This window comes from Salvelinus fontinalis, chromosome 31 (genome assembly GCF_029448725.1).
Source record: "Salvelinus fontinalis isolate EN_2023a chromosome 31, ASM2944872v1, whole genome shotgun sequence".
NCBI classification, from domain to species: domain Eukaryota; kingdom Metazoa; phylum Chordata; class Actinopteri; order Salmoniformes; family Salmonidae; genus Salvelinus; species Salvelinus fontinalis.
This window is the reverse complement of record NC_074695.1, coordinates 25,052,471-25,069,770: the sequence shown is the minus strand read 5'-3', so window position 1 is coordinate 25,069,770 and position 17,300 is coordinate 25,052,471.

The window sequence follows — 17,300 nt, the reverse complement described above, 5'->3', positions numbered from 1 at the left end:
ATCAAACGTCCTTCCTCCCAATTAAGTTTCTATGTGAGAATTGCCAGAACAATCTAAGTTACGAAAAGTATATTATTTTCTGGTGAAACCACATAGGCTAATGTATTACAGACAGGAATGTTGAATCATTCAAAGCACCAATGCTCTGATGTTCTTTCAGACTTGGGGAAGAACACCAACCAGGACAAACACCTGAAGAAGTATGTGGTGGAGTACCATCAGAGAGTCAGCTTCTTAGGGTCTGTCACGGCCGTTAAAAGAAGAGGACCAAGGTGCAGCGTGGTGAGCGTACATTTTCCTTTTATTAATAAAAATGACGCCGAACAAAACAATAAACACTACAAAAACGAACCGGGAAGCTAAAGGCTATGTGCCCTAAACAAAGTAAACTTCCCACAAACACAGGTGGGAAAAAGGGCAGCCTAAGTATGGCTCTCAATCAGAGACAACGATAGACAGCTGTCCCTGATTGAGAACCCTACCCGGCCAAAACATAGAACTACAAAACATAGAACATAGAATACCTACCCCAAACAAAATTGAGACATAAAAAGGATCTCTAAGGTCAGGGCGTGACAGGGTCTCCACTGGTTCCGTCAGAGACAGAGTAACATCATGTTGACACACAGCCCCAGGCAAGGCATGGTAAGGTATAGAGCCCCAGGTTATATGATGGACACATAATGTAGATGCATAGATCACTTGTAATGGATTGATAATGTGATGGTCATGTATGAGGCCTTGCAGATAATCTCTACACTGAAAGGAAATTCATTGAAAGAAAGATTTAGTTGCACTAGCTGGGAAGTGGACAGTTATCCAATTTATTGGGCATTCGGAAATTATTCAGACCCCTTGACTCTTTCCACATTTTGTTAAGTTACAGCCTTATTGTCACGCCCTGACCTTAGAGATCCTTTATTCTCTATTTTGGGTTAGGTCGCGGTGTGACTGGGGTGGGCATTCTAGTTTCTGTATTTCTAGGTTGGCCTGGTATGGTTCCCAATCAGAGGCAGCTGTCTATCGTTGTCTCTGATTGGGGATACTTAGGCAGCTTTTTCCCACCTGTTGGTTGTGGGATCTTGTTTTTGTATTGTTGCCTTTGAGAACGACAAAGCTGCACGTTCGTTTCTTTGCTCTTTATTGTTTTTGTGCCGGTTCTCGTAATAAAACATGATGAACCCAAACCACGCTGCATTTTGATCCGATTCTTACAACAACGATCGTGACACTTATTCTAAAATGGATTCAATAGTTTTTTCCCCTCGTCAATCTAGAGATAAAACCCCACAATGACAAAGCAAAAACTGGGTTTATAGAAATGTTTGCTAATTTATTAATCCTAAATATTACATTTACATTTAGGTATTCTGGCCCTTTACTCAGTACTTTGTTGAAGTACCTTTGTCAGCGATTATAGCCTCGACCAAATATGGGGACTTTATATTTAAGAGGTTGGCACACCTGAATTCTTAGCTTGGCACGCGTGAATTCTTCTCTGCAGATGCTCTCAAGCTCTGTCAAGTTGGATGGGGAGCGTCTATGCACAGCTATTTTCAGGTCTCTCCAGAGATGTCGATCGGGTTCAAGTCCGGGCTCTGGGTGGGCTTCTCAAGGACATTCAGAGACTTGTCCCAATGCCACTCCTGCGTTGTCTTGTCTGTGTGCTTAGGGTCGTCCTGTTGGAAGGTGAACCTTAGCCCCAGTCTGAGGTACTGAGCGCTCTGGAGCAGGTTTTCATCAAGGATCTCTCTGTACTTTGCTCCATTCTTCTTTCCCTCGATCCTGACTAGTCTTCCAGTTCCTGCCGCTGAAAAACATTCCCACAGCATGATGCTGCCAACACCATGATTCATCGTAGAGATGGTGCCAGATTTCCTCCAGACGTGACGCTTGGAATTCAGGCCAAAGAGTTTAATTTTGGTTTCATCAGACCAGAGAATCTTGTTTCTCATGGTCTGAGAGGCCTTTAGGTGCCTTTTGGAAAACTCCAAGCGGGCTGTCATGTGCCTTTTAATGAGGAGATGACCTTCAGATTCCTGGTCACCTCCCTGACCAAGGCTCTTCTCCTCCGATTGCTCAGTTAGGCCGGGCGGCCAGCTCTAGGAAGAGTTTTGGTGGTTCCAAACTCCTTCCATTTAAAAATGATGGAGTCCACTGTGTTCTTGGGGATATTCAATGCTGCAGAAATGTTTTGGTACCCTTCCCCAGATCTGTGCCTCGACACAATCCTGTCTCGGTGCTCTATGGACAATTCCTTCGACCTCATGGCTTGGTTTTTGCTTTGACATGCGCTGTCAACTGTGGGACCTTATATAGACAGGTGTGTGCCTTTCCAAATCATGTCCAATTAATTGAATTTACCAAAGGTGGACTCCAATCAAGTTGTAGAAACACCTCAAGGATGATAAATGAAAACAGGAGGAACCTGAGCTCAATTTCAAGTCTTATTACAAAGGGTCTGAATACCTATTTGAATAAGTTATTTCTGTTTTTTATTTTTGATACATTCGCAAACATTTCTAAAAACATTTTTTTTGTCTTTGTCACTATGGGGTATTGTGTGTAGTAGATTGATGAGCGAAAAATAAATATTTTATCAATTTTTGAAAAAGGCTGTAATGTAACCAAAATGTGGAAAAAGTCAAGGGTTCTGAATACTTTCCGAATGCAGTGTATTACTAATAATCAGCATCAACCTGATGTTTCCCCTGACACCTCATTTTGACTAACTACTTTTCCCAGGGCACTTGCAAATTCAAAAATGCAATTATCACCCGTGTAACCCTCTCACCAGGCTCGAATTTGACTCTCACGATATTAACTTACGTAGAATATCTCAACAGCATGGGATGTTAGGTGAGAAGGACATCTCCAATAAGAATCCCTATTGTAAACTATCTAGGGTGATGACAACTAGGGTATTAACTTCAGATAGAATGATTAGAGATTTTTGTTATTGTATAAGGATATGCTTTCCCATGCATTAAATTAAATTGAAACAGTAAATGACTCCATCAAGGCAACATACATAAGGTTCAAGATGTGTATTATTACATTTTCAAAGCACCACATCAAAATAAATAAAAATGATAAACCCCAATGAGTCGTGCACAACCCCTGTCCCAATTATTTAAAAGCTTGCTTAATCTTTCCAAGCAATTCTCTCTCGGTGTCACACGATGCTAGGCTGACCTCAAGGCTGTCAAATACCTCCAGGTCAAATACCTCAAATACCTCCATGATGAGACGGTAGTTTCAGTCTTTACTAAGTCTTTCTTAACAAAATTATAACAACTCTCTTATAAAATAAAATCGGTATTTCCCTTCAAAGCTCGGTAGGTATGGGTTTTGTTCTATTTTTATCGTCTTCTTTTATAATTACTGTAATGTCCATCCTTTTCTCGACGTCTCTCTCCCTCTCTTTTTTTCCCAGGCCTCCGTTAACCAGGTCAACTCCCATTGGCCACAGCTTAACAAGCGACCTTATTGGTCAAAACTTAAACTTAAAAGTAAACCAACCTATTCACTTTTACATTACCAATTAGTTATAACAAATAAACTAAATACTTGGTTCTACCAAGGGTATTACACCTGTCAAAAAAGATTCTGGAGATTCTCACGAGCACGAAGGCCAAGTTCTCATGGGCTTGGAGGCCAAGTTAAAACAAAAAACAGGTGTTTGATTCTCCTCTGATTTGGCTTGATTCTCCTGTGCTTTTGTTGTTTGTCACTGTCAGAAAAGGGATCTGTTGTTGTGCTTTTGTTGATTGGCAGGCAGTAAGAGATCTGTTGTTGTGCTGTTGTTGATTGGCTGGCAGTAAAGGGATTGGTTGTTCTGCTGTTGTTAATTGGTTGGCATTAAGAAATATGACAGTAAGAGATATGCCAGTGAGGGACATGATGTGGAGTGATCTGGAGCGGGTGGTGGAGGGCTCCACCACCCTGTCCAGCCGTACCTGCGGAGCTTGACTGACGGTGCATGGCCCCTGGTGTGCGGGGTCCTGCTAGGCTTCGCAGGGGCCTTCTTCATGGGGGCACCCATCCTCCTCTTCCTCCTGCACATCTTCCGGGACGACAAGAGGAAGCTACTCCACCTCTCTAACATAACCAGAGGACCGTCATCATCATCACATAAAGCCAGAAAAACACGGCTGTGGCTGGAGATGTGACATCAGCAAAAATGTCCACCGATAAAGTAAATTGGAAAGGTTAAGGGATTCAAGCCAGGGGCCTTGGTGCCCTTGCCAAGTCAAGACAAATATCCACTGGGGTACACATAAAGAACTGAAGAGAGTTTTTTTTTTTTAAGTGTTGCTACTGCTTCAACACTACTTGCCCTGAAGTTAATAGGTGTTATCGACAAAGATCAGTGGGAAAAAGTTTCTGGACGACGATTGTGTCATGCTGACTTTCTCTGACTGAAAATGAATCAGACGATGAGGAAATCCCTAACTTAGGTAAAAACATTTTCATTGCACCAGACATTGTAATCTTCTGATGACAGTGATGAGGAAGAAGTGACGATCAACAGTGTTGTTGTCATGGAAGAAGGTGACCGAGTTTTGAAATCAGTGGAATGCCCGGTGGAAGCAGAGACATGATTGCCAAATGTGTAGAGTCGAAAAGAGAACACAGAACGCTGTTGTATAAAACACCTGTCTCCGGATTACATGTTCAAACTAAGGGCAACGAGGGAGAAGGGTTCAAACATGTATATGGGTAAGTGTCTAGCTACATTTTCAAATATTATACATTTCTAATCAAAAGCCGTTTTCATTGCAAGTTAAAGCGTACTGTTAGCTAGTTGGCTAACATTAGCTGGCTGGCTTGCTAGCTAACGTTACGTGTATAATCTGTGTAGTAATATTATTTGTATCTCAGAAATCCATTTGCATTGCTAGTTATAGCCTAATGTTAGCTAACTAGCTAACCTAGTTGGTTAGCTTTAGCTACCTACAGATTAATGCATGGTGCATGGTAGTGTTGCCGTGTTCTAAACAACTGGGAACTCTGAAAAATACGAGGTCAAATCATGAAGTCAGTGATCTTCAGGTAGGAAAGTCGGAGCTCTAGAAAGAGGCCCCAGTTTGGAATTTCGAGTTAGATGACCATTCAAATAGATTTTTTCCCAGTCTGAGCTCGTTTTTTCTTAGTTCTCAGTTGTTTTGAACTCCCTGAAGTCAGAGGTGGGAGATTTCCGAGTTCCCAGTTGTTATTAACGCAGCAATAGAGTTGGGATTATGGTTCATTGTTTAGCTAGCTAGCTACAGTGCATGTCTAACAACAGACACTATGCAAGTAACCATTTCACTGTACCATTTACACCTTCTGTATCATGTGCATGTGACAAATAAATGTAGATTTTATTTTATATAGTGTGTTTACCAGAAACAGTAATGTTAAGAACAACATGACCTGCACCAAAATCAGATTAGGATATAGACCAAGAACTAGATAAAGTTTATTTTTACTACTACTTTCTGCTACTACTTTCACCACTTTTAGTCTTGAAATCTTTGGTTGTTCACTGCACTAAAATAGAATTCACTCTGTTTAGCACATGGCCTTACATGAGAATCCTTAAAGAGATGGGTGGGGCTAAGGCTTAAGAGGGTGTGAATGATGCTGAATGGGTGTAGACAAAGAAGAGCTCTCCAGCAGGTGTACCAAAACATTCACGGGCCATTTTCTCAAAAGTGGATTTACAAGTTTATCAACTTTCAATGCAGAATTACTTTCCCATGGTTCCTCAACTGCAGGGCATGATACCATTTTCTAGCATAGGACCGAATCCAAATCAAATCACACTTTATTTGTCACATGCGCCGAATACAACAAGTGTTGACCTTACTTACAAGCCCTTACCCAACAGTGCAGTTCAAGAAGAGCTAAGAAAATATCACCAAATAAACTAAAGTAAAATAAATGAAAAAATAAAAGTAACACAATAACATAACAATGTTGAGGTTATATGCAAGGGGTACCGGTACCGAGTCAGTTTGCGGGGGTACAGGTTAGTTGAGGTAATTTGTACATATAAGTAGGGGTGAAGTGACTATGCATAGATAACAAACAGTGAGTAGCAGCAATGTCCGGTGGCCATTTGATTAATTTTTCAGCAGTCTTATTGCTTGGGGGTAGAGGCTGTTAACTTCTTAGTGATCCCATCTCGCGATTTGACAACATAGCAGCGCGTCAAATTCAAAAACAGAAATATTCATAATAAAAATGTATAAATCATACATGTGTTATACATCGGTTTAAAGATGAACTTCTTGTTAATCCAGCCACAGTGTCAGATTTCAAAAAGGCTTTACAGTGAAAGCAAACCATGCTATTATCTGAGGACAGCACCCCAGGAACTGCAAGCAAGTGCCTTGGAAATCTAGTTCCCCATAGAAAACCAATTGAAAAGAGAGTGACCTTGTCACGCCCTGACCATAGAGAGCCTTTTTATTCTCTATTTTGATTAGGTCGGGGTGTGAATAGGGTGGGTAATCTAGGTTGTTTATTTCTATGTTGGCCTGGTATGGTTCCCAATCAGAGGCAGCTGTTTGTCGTTGTCTCTGATTGGGGATCATATTTAGGCAGCCATTTCCCCACTGTGTTTTGTGGGATCTTGTTCATGTGTAGTTGCCTATGAGCACTTCATTGACATCACGTTTCGTTTGTTCTTTATTGTTTTGTGCGTTTCACTTCAATAAATATGAAGTGAAATTTATTTATTGGCCTTTTCCTGTTGTCCACGATCAGCTCCTTGGTCTTGCTCACATTGAGGGAGAGGTTGTTGTCCTGGCAGCACACTGCCAGTTCTCTGACCTTCTCCATAAAGGCTGTCCCATCGTTGTCAGTGATCAGGCCTACCACCGCTGTGTCGTCAGCAAACTTAATGATGGCGTTGCGTCTGAGTTTCCCTTTGTAGTCCGTAATTGTTTTCAAGCCCTGCCGCATCCGACGAGCGTCAGAACCGGTGTAGTAGGATTCAATCTTAATCCTGTATTGACGCTTTGCCTGTTTCATGGTTCTTCTGAGGGCATAGCGGGATTTCTTATAAGCGTCCGGATTAGTGACCCGCTCCTTGAAAGCGGCAGCTCTAGCCTTTAGCTTGATGCGGATGTTGCCTGTAATCCATCGCTTCTGGTTGGGATATGTACGTACGGTCACTGTCGGGACGACCTTGTCGATGCACTTATTGATGAAGCCGATGACTGAGGTGGTATACTCCTCAATGCCATTGGATGAATTCTGGAACATATTCCTGTCTGTGCTAGCAAAACAGTCCTGTAGCATAGCATCTGCGTCATCTGACCACTTCCGAATTGAGCGAGTCACAGGTACTTCCTGCTTTAGTTTTTGCTTGTAAGCAGGAATAAGGAGGATAGAATTATGGTCAGATTTGCCAAATGGAGGGTGGGGGAGAGCTTTGTATGCATCTCTGTGTGTGGAGTCAAGGTGGTCTTGAATTGTTTCCCCTCTGGTTGCACGTGTGACATGCTGGTAAAAATTTGGTAAATTTGATTTAAGTTTGCCTGCATTAAAGTCCCCAGCCACTAGGGGCACCACTTCTGGGTGAGCAAAGGGCCATTGTTTGCTTATGACCTTATAGAGTTGGTTGAGTGTGGTCTTAGTGCCAACATCGGTCTGTGTTGGTAAATAGACGGCTACGAATAATATAGATGAGAACTCTCATGGTAAATAGTATGGTCTACAGCTTATCATAAGGTAGTCTACCTCAGTCGAGCAATACCTCGAGCTTTCTTTAATATTAGACATCGCGCACCGGCTGTTATTGACAAAAAGACACACACCTCCACCCCTCGTCTTATCAGACGTAGCTTCTCTGTTCTGCCGGTGAATGGAAAATCTCGCCAGCTCTATATTATCTGTGTTATTGTTCAGCCACGACTCGGTGAAACATAATATATAACAGTTCTTAATATCCCATTGGTAGGATAATCGTAATCGTAGGTCATCAATTTTATTTTCCAATTATTGCATGTTAGCAAGAAGAATGGAGGGCAATGGGGGTTTACTCACTCGCCTACAGATTCTCAGAAAGCAGCCCGATCTGCGTCCTCTTTTCCTCCGTCTTTTCTTCATGCAAATGACAGGGATTTAGGCCTGTTCCCGGGAGAGCAGTATATCCTTCTCGTCAAACTCATTAAAGGAAAAAGCTTCTTCCAGTTCACAAAAAAACCAAACAAAATAGCGCAGTTGGTTAGCAGCATGTAAAACGTCAGCCATCGTCAGCCAACGTCAGCCATCTTCGGCGCCATCAAACATATCCAGATGGTGGGTCACATGTGACATATACACTCACTCTAGATCAGGGCTGGAGAGCTCCTGTTCTGTAGGTTTTCACTCTAACCCTAATCTAGTGCACCTGATTCTAATAATTAGTTGCAACAATCAGCATTATTTTATTACACCATTAACAATAAGTAATGTCCTATAATTCTAATATTAATCCAATCACTGCTATCGGCAGTAGCCAATAAGTAATGTCCTATAATACTAATATTAATCCAAGCACTGCTATCTCCAGTAGCCAGCCCCTCTTCCTCCAACCAATGCAGCTGGACATTTACTTTTGTACTACACCGCTCCTAATTATGATACAAGACGATAACAATAAAGCACTTTCCGATAAACTACTAATAATCCATTCTGTGTTTGGTGAGGTAATAAGCATTACTGTCTTTCCAATGGTTAGATGAGATGAGTGGTGTGACTATGACAGATGCGTTGGAACCGTTGGATCCCAGCCCTCACGCCAAAGGTGTTCTAGTGTCCCTGTGACAAACATGCCCCTTCCCATCTCCCTCCCGGTGACGGGCGGCACCATGCCCACCTTTACCTCCCGGTGGCTGTGACGGCGGTGTGCCTGTCTTGCGTTGAGGAGCAACTAATTATAAAGCCTGCCGCCTTCTGCCTAGAGAATGTCTGCCCGTCCATACCTCCACAGACAGTCCTATCCCAAACACTAATAACAATGACAACGCTAGCAGACAATGAGACACAGCTTGGCAGTGACAACGACATGGCAGCCTCTCTGAGAGACAGAGAGACAGAGTTCAAATGGAAAAGAAGAAACTAGCTACAAGGCCCACAGAAAGAACAACTGTATCGTGTAGGTGAGTAAACTGTAGGCCTACAGTAGCTGGGACCTAGATGTTGCAAAGCTGAACATGACAAGGATTACATTTCACAGAAATATCTATTAGTGATGGCGCAAACTCAAACTACATGGCAGCACGCCATTGTCTTAAAGCAACCATTCTAATTCATTACATGCAATGTAACATTTTGCTTGCAAAAAAACCTTTGACATACAGAACACTGCTGAGACAAACACTTTCAGAATATCCCAACAGTAGGCTACCCTCGCAGCACTGAAGTGCTTAGTGCTTAGTGCATCCATACTTTTTATAGTTCGTATATACAGTAAATTAACTAATTACTTAATTATACAAATGTGTTCTAATGTGCTTCAGGAAGCAGGCGGCTCAGATTAATAGTGCTACTAAGCAGCAATTAGAGGCAATTAGTTCATAAATCAACATCTAAACAAATTATAGTTAGCTGGAGTTGGATCTGTGTGTGCCCAAGAGGGCATGGATGTAGAACACATTGCAGAAGTCAAAGGGAGAATGTTGAATTCTGACAACAGCTATCACAACTAGTTTAACTGTGGTGTCTACATGAGGAGACTCCAGATGGTTTTACCACATAGTTTTTTTAACACTTTTTTCCTATGTTGGAAACAGAAGTGAAATAATAAATCTAGCTGATTTGATTAAAAAGTAATCATATTTTCTGATACAATAACTTTACTAAGATATCATGAAGAACTGATGGAACCCTCAGCCTACAGTAGCAGCCAATGTGTGGTGTTCAATGTAGGCCTACATTCCATGAGACTTTTAGAAAGAAAAACGCAGGGCTTGACATTAAACGGTTTATCCACGTGTCCTTTAGACAAGGAGGTGACTTAAAATGTTGAGTGGCCTGCTGGATGTCATTTTGCAGGGCGCTGGCAGTGCACCTCCTTGCACAAAGGTGGAGGTAGCGGTCCTGCTGCTGGGTTGTTGCCCTCCTACGGCCTCCTCCACGTCTCCTGATGTACTGGCCTGTCTCCTGGTAGCGCCTCCATGCTCTGGACACTACGCTGACAGACACAGCAAACCTTTTTGCCACAGCTCGCATTGATGTGCCATCCTGGATGAACTGCACTACCTGAGCCACTTGTGTGGGTTGTAGACTCCGTCTCATGCTACCACTAGAGCGAAAGCACCGCCAGCATTCAAAAGTGACCAAAACATCAGCCAGGAAGCATAGGAACTGAGAAGTGGTCTGTGGTCACCACCTGCATACCATTCCTTTATTGGGGGTGTCTTGCTAATTGCCTATAATTTTCACCTTTTGTCTATTCCATTTGCACAACAGCATGTGAAATGTATTGTTAATCAGTGTTGCTTCCTAAGTGGACAGTTTGATTCCACAGAAGTGTGATTGACTTGGAGTTACATTGTGTTGTTTAAGTGTTCCCTTTATTTTTTTAAGCAGTGTATAACTGGGCTAATAACTCACTAACTAGCAAAGTACATGAACAAATGTGCACAAGTGGCTACATGCAGCTCTCGCTTTGATCTCAAAACAAGCACATCTACTCACGACCGCTCATGCTGTCAACACAGTCCAGTTAAAGTGAATGGCACAGATCCATATATGGCAATGGTCTATTTGCATATAGGCCTACTGTAGCTCTGATTGGTTATGCCGCACCAGTCTGGGTCTGTGTAGAGTATGACTGAGTCCTGTGTTTCAATGCAATAGAATCTTACTGCGATGCATTCTGCCTACAACAAAAAAGTTTTCCATACTAAGTCTTGCATAGTTCGTTTTGTTTGTTGCATTGAAAGTGGCTAGTATTGCATTGATGTGATCACCATTCCCTCACTAAAGGAAACTAGTAAGTTGAGTGAAGTTCAATCTCGTGTTTCTCTGCACGGGCTGATATTTCTTCTGCATGGCTGTCCCGGGGGAGCTGTGTGCCCACGCACACGCGAAGCTTAGAGGGAACATTGCCTGAGAGATGGAGATGTGAAGATTGTTCAATTCATTTTACTATAACATTTCAGCAACCTCAAATGTTTAGATTGGAGTATGGTCTGATTGTTTGTATGATTGTTTGGACATTTGAATGCATTCCCTCTCTACAAGTTCAGGCCTTGTTCCATGATGAAGTATGCCTAACCTTCATTTCCAAGTTCTCTCATTCGAAGAAGCAATAACAGAAGCCACAGTTGGAAAGAGACAGTAAAATCTGACATCAAATTTACATTTATCTCTGAAGCACAGAAAATGAGAAAGACGACACTTTTCAGGCACATCCATCCGTTCTTATGTAGATCGACTTTCTTTTATGATGTTTTCTTGTGGTTATTACCAGCCTGCAGAGCAGAGGGCTTATCAAACAGGATTCTCTGTTCTCCGAAGAGAGCACATCTGTCTCCTGTCATTGGCTCTGCTCAGCAGAAGGAGTCAGAAATGCTTGTCGGGGATAAAACTAAAGATCGACGGGATGTGAGGTGTGCCGAGGAGATTCTCAGGCTGGGGCTCAGGCTGGGGCTAAGACAGAAGAGGCTGGTGTGTCCTTGGTATACTGAGTATGGAGAGCACCGTGCGTAGCCGGGTCTCTGGGGTGTGTTTAGTGTCATTAAAAGCTTTAACTTCCTTCCCCTCCCACCATTTGCATTTCCAGTGATCCTTAGGTCACTGAGGTGCTGCAGCCCTTGCTGGCCCAATCCCCCCACTCAGCCATCAGCTAGCTACCTCTCGGTGAGTCCCGACTCCCACCCACCAACTCACCCCTGGCTCAATACATATGGATCACAGGAAAGAAAAATCACATTTACATGCATCTTCTTTAAAGACATGCTGTTTCAATCACCTCAACCTCCACTTTTGTGCTCCATTCTTTTTCTCTCTCTCTGCTTTCCTTTGGGGGAATAAGACACTTCAGCAAAGTTTATATTCCTGATCAGACCAGCTGGTTGAGTTTACAGATGAAGCCACAGTGCTCTCCTGTGGTGATGTTTAGTCACTGCAACAGGTGACAGTGCCTTGACAGGGCAATGAAATTGACAGTGTGAGGCTTCAAAAACCTTTAGGCTACGTTGTTAGCCAGTTTATAGTAGCAATAAGGCACCTCTGGGGTTGTGATATATAGCCAATATACCACGACTAAGGGCTGTATCCTAGCATTCCGCGATGCGTTATGCCTAAGAACAACCCTCAGCCAAGGTATATTGGCCGTATATCATAAACCCCCTTGGGCCTTATTGCTTAAGTGTAAAGTACACCTTAACTAATTGATCATCCTATTCTTTATCCAGAATCATATTTAGTCTTATTGATTTAGTTGTTCTTGGGTTTCTTGATAGGGATTCATTAAATCCTTGTCCAGAAAAAGTATTCATAGCACAATGTGTCCAATCCCAAGATAACCAGCAAGTGTCCATAATAAAAATCTCATTACAGAGATTTCAACTCACTGTTCCAAGCTAAAATGTGATACTATACTGTAATTTGTGGAAATGGGCCAACTATTCTACACCAGTTCATTATCAGACTACTGAATCAATTTACCCCGATAAGTGAATAAGTCAAAAGATCAGACGTGACCAATGCATTACATTCTAACACATAATGAATCAGCAACAATATAAGTCGTGAATCAGAGTTATCAAATCAAAACAAAATCAAATCAAACATTATCTGTCACATGCGCCGAATACAACAAGTGTAGACTTTACCGTTAGAGTAAACCAGTTTGATTTGACAGGCTCTAACATTGAAGTACTCTCAGAGAACAGCAGGCTAGTTACTAGGCCCATCTTCTTCACTTGTTTTGCTGGCCAAATAGAAAACAGATTGTACAGTATTTTACATCAAGCCATGGGGCAATGTCGTGACCATATAATTGGACGTTAAATAATTAACCGGCCTCTTACCAGAAGCAGCATCTGTAATTTTATACCTTAATTAATCACCCGGGAAACACTCCATTCTTATAACCATTTAATTACCAAAGGAGTAGTGGAGGAAGACAATAGGCAACATGAATGAATATTAGATATCAGTGGTCAGATGTGCCCCCAGCCAAGACTGTAAATAAAATCCTGTCCAGAAGGCGCGGCCTGCCACAGCATTTTCCTGAAATGGTACAATCAAGATTAATGATCCCCTTAGCTGTAAACTTTCCTGTTAACGAAGCTCCATAGATCTCCCTCTCTCAGACACACAAGCCCTCTATCCCAGACCCACGCATATCCATAAGACGAACCGTAGACTGTTGATCAATGTCAAGTGACTGTTACTTAAATTTCTAGTTGTTTAAGATGCTCTGTCATCCTTAGGCGATGTAGAAATTGCGATAACTCTCTGGTTGTATTTAATGGCAGGCTGATACCCAGATTGCCTATGTCCCATTTTGGCAGCAGTGGCATCGAATGTGATCCACCCCCCCTCCTTCTGGTTTGTTATTCAAGTGCTGCATGTTTCAATCTTATTTGTAATTCAAAGGTCAAACGTAACATTTTGCTAAAGAAGGCAGCTCCAAAAAAAGTCTGAGTAACAGTCTACAGAAACAGTCTACTCTCAAGTACCAACAATAATCGATGATCTATAATTATCTAATCGAGTGGCTGATTTAATCGAATGGCGGATCTAATTGAGTGTCTGATCTAATCGAGTGGCTGATCTAATCGAGTGGCTGATCGAATGCAGTGGCTGATCAAATCGAGTGTAAGATCAAATCGATTGTCTGATCTAATCGAGTGGCTGTTCTAATCGAGTGGCTGTTCTAATCGAGTGGCTGATCTAATCCAGTAGCTGATCTAATCGCGTGTCTGATCTAATCGTGTGTCTGATCTAATCAAGTGTCTAATCTAATTGAGTGGCTGATCTAATCCAGTGACTGATCTAATCGAGTGGCTGATCTAATCGAGTGGCTGATCTAATCGCGTGTCTGATCTAATCGTGTCTAATCTAATTGAGTGGCTGATCTAATCCAGTGACTGATCTAATCGAGGCGCTGATCTAATCTAGTGGTTGATCTAATCTAGTGGCTGATCTAATCGAGGGGCTGATCTAGTCCAGCGGTTAATCTAATCAAGTGGCTGAACTAAAAGAATGGCTGATCTAATGCAGTGACGGATCTAATCTAGTGGCTGATCTAATCAAGTGGCTGATCTAGTCCAGTGGTTGATCTAATCGAGTGGCTGATTTAATGTTGGGGCTGATCTAATGCAGTGGCTGATCTAATCAGTGTCTGATCTAATGCACTGGCTGATCTAATCGAGTGGCTGAACTATTCGAGTGGCTGATATAATCCAGTGGTTGAACTAATCGAGTGGCTGGTTTAATCGAGTGGCTGGTCTAATGCAGTGGATGATCTAATCGAGTGGCTGATCTAATCGAGCGGCTGATCTAATCTAGTGGCTGATCTAATCGAGTGGTTGATCTAATCAAGTGGTTGATGTAATCCCGTGGCTGATCTAATCAAGTGTCTGATCTAATTCAGTGGTTGATCTTTTTGTATTTAACTAGGCAAGTCATTTAAGAACAAATTCTTATTTACAATGACGGCCTAGGAACAGTGGGTTAACTGCCTAGTTCAGGGGCAGAATGACAGATTTTTACCTCGCCGGCTCAGGGATTCGATCTAGCAACCTTTCGGTTAGTGTCCAATGCTCTAACCACTAGGCTACCCCACTAGGCCGCCCCAGCCCCTCGATTCGATCAGCTACTAGATTAGATCAGGCACACGACCTAATCGAGTGGCTGATCTAATCGAGAGTCTGATCTAATGCAGAGTCTGATCTAATTGAATGGCTGATCTAATTTAGAGTCTGATCTAATCTAGTGGCTGATCTAATGAAGTGGCTGATCTAATCCAGTGGTTGATCTAATCCAGTGGCTGATCTAATCGAATGGCTGGTCTAATCGAGTGGCTGGTCTAATCGAGAGTTTGATCTAATCGAGTGGCTGAACTAATCGAGTGGGTGATCTAATCGAGTGGGTGATCTAATCGAGTGGCTGAACTAATCGAGTGGCTGATCTAATCGAGTGGCTGGTCTAATCGAGAGTTTGAACTAATCGAGTGGCTGAACTAATCGAGTGGCTGAACTAATCGAGTGGGTGATCTAATCGAGTGGCTGATCTAATCGAGTGGCTGATCTAATTGAGTGACTGATCTAATCGAGTGATTGATCTAATCCAGTGGTTGACTGTGGCCCAGGGGTATACATTCCTTATGGAGTCATGTATATAGGCTACACACAGGGAGCACAACATCTGGAGGAATCAGTCATGGCAGGACAGCTGTATGAGGGGTATTGCACTAAACACTAACTATATTACTTCAGGTTGCCTACGAGTAGTTAATTAAGCAGTAATTACATGAGAAAAGAGACATTCATTATTGGGTAAAGTTACATTACAATGGTCATCTGATTTAAAAATATGAAATGCCCAGTGTCCTTCCATTGCAATTCAATCAATATTTTATGTGCTGATTCTATTCTGGTCACCTATACAAGTAGGTAATAAGTAAGTAATTACATGATAAAATGGAAATTCATTGTAAAGTGCAGAGAGGAGCTACAGTGCCACGATACATCACTTTTAATGGAACAAGTGAATGGAATGGAATGGCATTCCATTAAACTCTAGAACCCTGTATAGCACACTCCCACCATGACTCACAATCAGATTGCTTTCATTAGATTATTCTCTCACTGCCATTTAAAAGGGTTTATCTATCTTGGAATTAAGAACATTTCCAAGAAGAAATCCAATAACTTTCTTTTCAAGAATCAAATTTCTTCTTACTTTTTACTTAAGGAAAAACATAAGAAATAACATAAGAACACTTCCAATAACCTTTTTGAGGAATAGCAACTTTGCTTAACTTTCTTCATAAATCTATTGTTAAATTAAGAAGACATTTCTTCTTAAGAAGGTTGTACTTACCAGTGACACCTGCTGGGTCCAGGCCTGGCTGCTATTACCAGAAGAAAAAAGCAGCGTGATAGAGAGAAAGCCATTAAAATGTGGAGTGGCTCGTAGTGGCTCTCCTACGACTCCTGATTAAAGCTGATGGCCCAAGGAGCTCTGTAATTACTTATGGTGCCAATTTTCTCCGGAGAGGAGGGAGGGAGGCCACAAGACCTGGTGAGCCAGTATATTTTAGGATGATTTCTTAATAGCTTCATAAATCTATTCATGCATCCCAAGCATACCAACAGCATACCAACATCTGCTGACTTCCATCCACTGACTGCCAATGGGATAGAAGGATTAGATGCACCTGCAACCAACATGATGCAGGGATTCAGTTATAATAATTATGAATAATAATTTGGTAGGTGCTTATATTTGTCCTATTTCACACATGTACACATGTGTATTAATACGCATGTGTGAATTATATACAGTACCAGTCAAATCAAAATATATTTTACATTTGAGATTCTTCAAAGTAGCCAAACTTTGCCTTGATGACAGCTTTGCACACTCTTGGCATTCTCTCAACCAGCTTCACCTAGAATGCTTTTCCAACAGTCTTGAAGGAGTTCCCACATATGCTGAGCACTTGTCGGCTGCTTTTCCTACACTCTGCGGTCCAACTCAATTAGGTTGAGATCGGGTGATACTGGAGGCCAGGTCATCTGATGCAGAACTTCATCACTCTCCTTCTTGGTCAATTGGTCCTTACACAGCCTGGAGGTGTGATGGGTCATTGTCCTGTTGAAAAACAAATTATAGTCCCACTAAGCGCAAACCAGATGGGATGGCGTATCGCTGCAGAATGCTGTGGTAGTCATGCTGGTTAAGTGGGTCTTCAATTGTAAATGAATCACACACAGTGTCACCAGAAAAGCACCCCTCAGACCATCACACATCTTCCTCCATGCTTCACGGTGGGAACCACACATGCGGAGATCATCCATTCACATACTCTGCGTCTCACAAGGACATGGCAGTTGGAACCAAAAAAATCTCAAATTTGGACTCATCAGACCAAAGGACAGATTTCCAACGGTCTAATGTCCATTGCTCGTGTTTCTTGACCCAAGCAAGTTGTCCTTTAGTAATGGTTTCTTTGCAGCAATTTGACCATGAAGGCCTGAATCACGCAGTCTCCTCTGAACAGTTGATGTTGAGATGTGTCTGAACTCTGTGAAGCATTTATTTGGGCTTCAATTTCTGAGGCTGGTAACTCTAATGAA